This window comes from Lissotriton helveticus, chromosome 4_1, assembly GCF_964261635.1.
Source record: "Lissotriton helveticus chromosome 4_1, aLisHel1.1, whole genome shotgun sequence".
In the NCBI taxonomy this organism is placed as follows: domain Eukaryota; kingdom Metazoa; phylum Chordata; class Amphibia; order Caudata; family Salamandridae; genus Lissotriton; species Lissotriton helveticus.
Genome location: NC_136063.1, coordinates 1,333,178,444 through 1,333,182,573, shown reverse-complemented (window position 1 = coordinate 1,333,182,573; position 4,130 = coordinate 1,333,178,444). Strand labels below are relative to the sequence as shown.

Genomic DNA, 4,130 nt, shown 5'->3' with positions numbered 1-4,130 from the left:
GAATGCAAACAGTGCCGGATAGATTGACGTATCCTTCTTCGGGTTGAGAGATGATTGAAGTTTGTGCTAGAGAGATTGCAAGAGGAAATGCGATGAGAGATATTTCGGCTACGACTCCCAGTGCTGGTCATTGATTTAATTAAATTATTGCCGGATGGATATCAAAAATTGGTGGTCTAGGAGTGTCAGCAGAGAGGGACGAGGTCACAATAGTAAAGGCACAAGGAACGGAATTTGGCAGTAAACTTACACATTTATTATTGCAACTTTGTTTCCTCTTTGCCATTTCGACTACCAACTGGACACACTAGCTTAGTATTGGAAGCCCGGATTCGCCATACGACTCCTCCACTACCACCACTTTCCAGAGCTACCAGGTTATGGATGAAATCGCCTGTCTTCAGGTCCCAAAGTTTAACAGTGCCATCATCTGAGCTTGTTACCACAAACTTTGAGCTGAACTGTAAGCAAGTGACAGCATTCTGATGCTTCTGGGGGCCCTGCAGTGTCTGTAAGCACTGTCCTGTCTTTATATCCCAGATCTTCACAGTGGAGTCGGCATTTCCTGAGACGAGGGTGTTGTCCCGCAGCTCCATCCCACTGGTCAGGGACTGAAGACCCATAAGCGTGTGCAAACAATTTCCACTTTCCACAATCCAGACATGGATAGAGGTGTCCAAGCAGCCGCTCACAATATGCTCCCCATCAAACTGTAAGGAGTAGACTCTGTTGGTGTGTCCTTGCAGAGTGTGAATGCAAGTCTCCGTCTCCGGGTCCCAGACCTTCACAGTGTAATCATAAGCACCACTGACCACCTTCTTGCCATCGTACTGCATGCAGCGAACAGCAGCCACATGACCCATAGTACATGCAGACACTGTCCAGTCTCAATGTCCCAGAGCCGCAGGGTGGCATCACGTGAACCGCTAACAACCCTGCTTACGTGGAGGTGCATACAGCGCACTGTGGATGTATGCCCATACAGGGTGTGGATGCACTCGCCAGAGCCTGCGTTCCAGACCTTCAGCGTCCTGTCTGTGGAGCCACTAATCACTATATTATCTCTCATCTGAGAGGACCAGACGCTGCCTGTTTGCCCCACCAATATCTGAACACACTCTCCTGTGATAGCAGACCACACCTTTAGCGTGTTGTCATCAGACCCGCTAACTCTCCGGTTCCCACAGAACTGAAGACAAGTTATGACGTGATCATCATGTCTCTTTAGCACCTTAGGGGGCTTGATGTCCCCGCTTCGCCAGTTTATGTCTATCTTGTGCTGCCTCATGAAACCAAATTTCCATGGACTGTACATGAAACCAGGTGTACGCAACCTCTGCCGTCTCAGGTTGAGGGGCTCATCAGTTCCTTCATCTCTGCATTTTTCCCGCCATAGCAAATTGTCCTCAGCCAGGATCCTCCACTAGCGGCAGGTCTGAGTGGCTCGCAGAAGGTCCCGGGGCTCTAAGAAGGATAGTACGTACAGGGCAAGCTCTAGGGTAGTAAAGAGATGAAAGTGTACTATTGTTGGTCTGCTTTTTAAAATACCGAAAATTCACTTTACTTATTGTCCCTACCTCATCCTTGAACCCTACTCCCCGCACAGCCGATCAGGTGCTGGTGCGAGAGAGGGGTAGATGCCATCTTGGGGGGACGGCAGGGGTAGCGCTCTAGTTGCTGGCTGCCTTCCGCCCTCCTGGAATATTTAAACCGCAAAGTAGCGCGGCTGCACAGATCTAGTGTGCTGTTTACCCCTGAGGCGGAAAGCCGGGGGCTGCTAGGCTAGTGGGAAATCTTCCTTTACAAATCGCGTTTCTTTTTTAAAAGTGTGCTGCTACACGACTGAATTATTTTTGAAATAGTGTGTGTACTATTGTTGGTCTGCTTTTTAAAATACCAAAAATTGCACTTTACTTATTGTCCCTACCTCATCCTTGAACCCTAATCCCCGCACAGCCGATCAGGTGCTGGTGCGAGAGAGGGGTAGACGCCATCTTGGGGGGATGGCAGGGGTAGCGCTCTAGTTGCTGGCTGCCTCCCACCCTCTTCTTATAAATGATCATCATTCCCCGACGGCGCAGCGGGCGCGGCACGCCAAAGGCAAGCCCGTCCGCGCACGTCATCTCCAGGATTTCGCCACTCACCAGTACCCCTGGTCGAGGTTTGCGGGATCCCCGCTACTATGACAAAGAGGCACTGCTAACATTGAATTCATGTGGCCAGACTTGCGGGGAGCTGCCGGCTCAACTAGGGGAAACAGCTCTGAAATGCAATACTTGCAATTTCACTGCCGATAGACCCGGTCTGGTGGGACAAGTTCCTGTGTCTGGAAAACAAGTACAGCTTACTGTTCTCCAACTGAACGTGATATCACTTGCTAGGCACTACTTGGGGATACAGACACTTATTGTGGAAGAATCCCCAGATGTTTTTTCCTGTGTGAAACCTGGCTGCGCGATGATATGATCAGTCTACCTAACCTCACTCTCCCGGAAGGCTATCTGATAAAGTCTGTAAATAGGGACTCAGGGGGCGGTGGCATTGCGGTAATTCATAAAACACAATACCCCTGCTCCTTTATCAAGGAAGATATTTGGGGTTGTGAATGTGCCCGCTTCAGGATTGTTATTAGCACGCATTTTACTCTTTCAGGACTATATATTTATCGTCCGCCGGGACCTGCTTCTAAGTTTATTGAGTCCATGCTAGAGGTGGCTAGCTCCTTGGTAGGGGGATCTGCTAATTTCACGATTCTAGGGGATCTAAATCTCCACTTCGATCAGACTCACGATTCGACCATCCGGAATCTGTTGGCAGACCTAGCGGCCTTACAGCTTGACCCTTTAATTCAAGTCGCTACGCACTTGGCAGGGTACATACTGGATCCACTGTTTTCCAATATCCCAGTAGTAAACACAAAAGTTCCCAAACCCATGGGGTGGACGGACCACTATCTGGTTAAAGCCACTGTGGAAGTCACTGAGCCATTCAAGGTGGATGCGGTGAATCGGGTCTTTAAGAGACCATGGCATAAACTCAAACTGAAGGACTTCCATGCCGCCCTGGGGACGTTTCCCTGTGAGGACATGGTGGATCCTGATATGGCATACACAACGTTCCACGATTGGATTGTGGGGGGGCTGGACACCCTCATTCCGGCTAAATGGACTAAGGGGCGTAGATCTACCTCCAACCCTTGGTATAATGATCTATGAGAAAAGAATGCAAGAGAGCAGAGCGGGCATGGAGAAGGAAGTATAAAGATGGAGACAAAGTGACCTATCTGGCTAAACTAAAGCTTTATCACAAAGCGATTTGTTCCGCGCGTGCCACATTTTACGCGGAAGAAATCTAAGCGAGCTCTAACCCCACCAAATGTATTTTTAAAATTGTCCAGGAATTACAGAGCAATAGAACTATTGCTTCCAGCATTACGTCCGCACAGCAGTGCGAAAACCTTGCTACTTTCTTTGTAGATAAGGTGCAAAAAATGTATAAGTTATTCCCGCAACATTCCCCAGGCATATACTCTCCAACCAATACCAAGGTTGAGGGTGCTACTCTGACAACTATACCACAGATCACGAGTGAAGAGCTAGTTAAACTTTGTAAGAGAGTGAAATCTGGATCTCCATCGGACCCTATGAGGCCGGCACAATTTATTGAGTCCCTGACGTTTTTCCAGCAGCCTCTGGGCTTCATACTCAATCTGTCCTTTTCCAGGGCCAGGGTTCCTATGGCCTGGAAACAGGCATGGGTATCCCCTATCATTAAAAAGCCCACTCTGGATCCTTCAAAACCGGAAAACTTTAGGTCGATCTCCCTTCTCCCTTGGGTGGCCAAGATCGCTGAGGCCCACGTGAACAATGTGCTTTCTCAATTCATGCATCTTAATGGCATTCTGGACCCATCTCAAAATGGATTCAGGCCTGGCCACAGCACCGAGTCTGCCCTATTGGCCACAACCGAACACCTCCGGATGATTCTTGACGCCGGTCAGAGTGCAGCGCTGATTCTGTTAGACCTCAGCGCTGCCTTTGACACGGTACCTCATGACATCTTGTTATATCGTCTGGAGGCAGTTGGGATCAATGGACTCGCGTTAGAATGGTTTCGATCATTCCTGAAGG

General features: G+C 49.1%; 1 pseudogene; it reads right to left on the bottom strand.

Annotated features, from left to right (window-relative positions):
* Positions 1–257: 257 nt before the first annotated feature.
* LOC144828145 (F-box/WD repeat-containing protein 7-like) lies at positions 258–3,056 on the bottom strand (annotated as a pseudogene).
* Between the last annotated feature and the right edge of the window lie 1,074 nt (positions 3,057–4,130).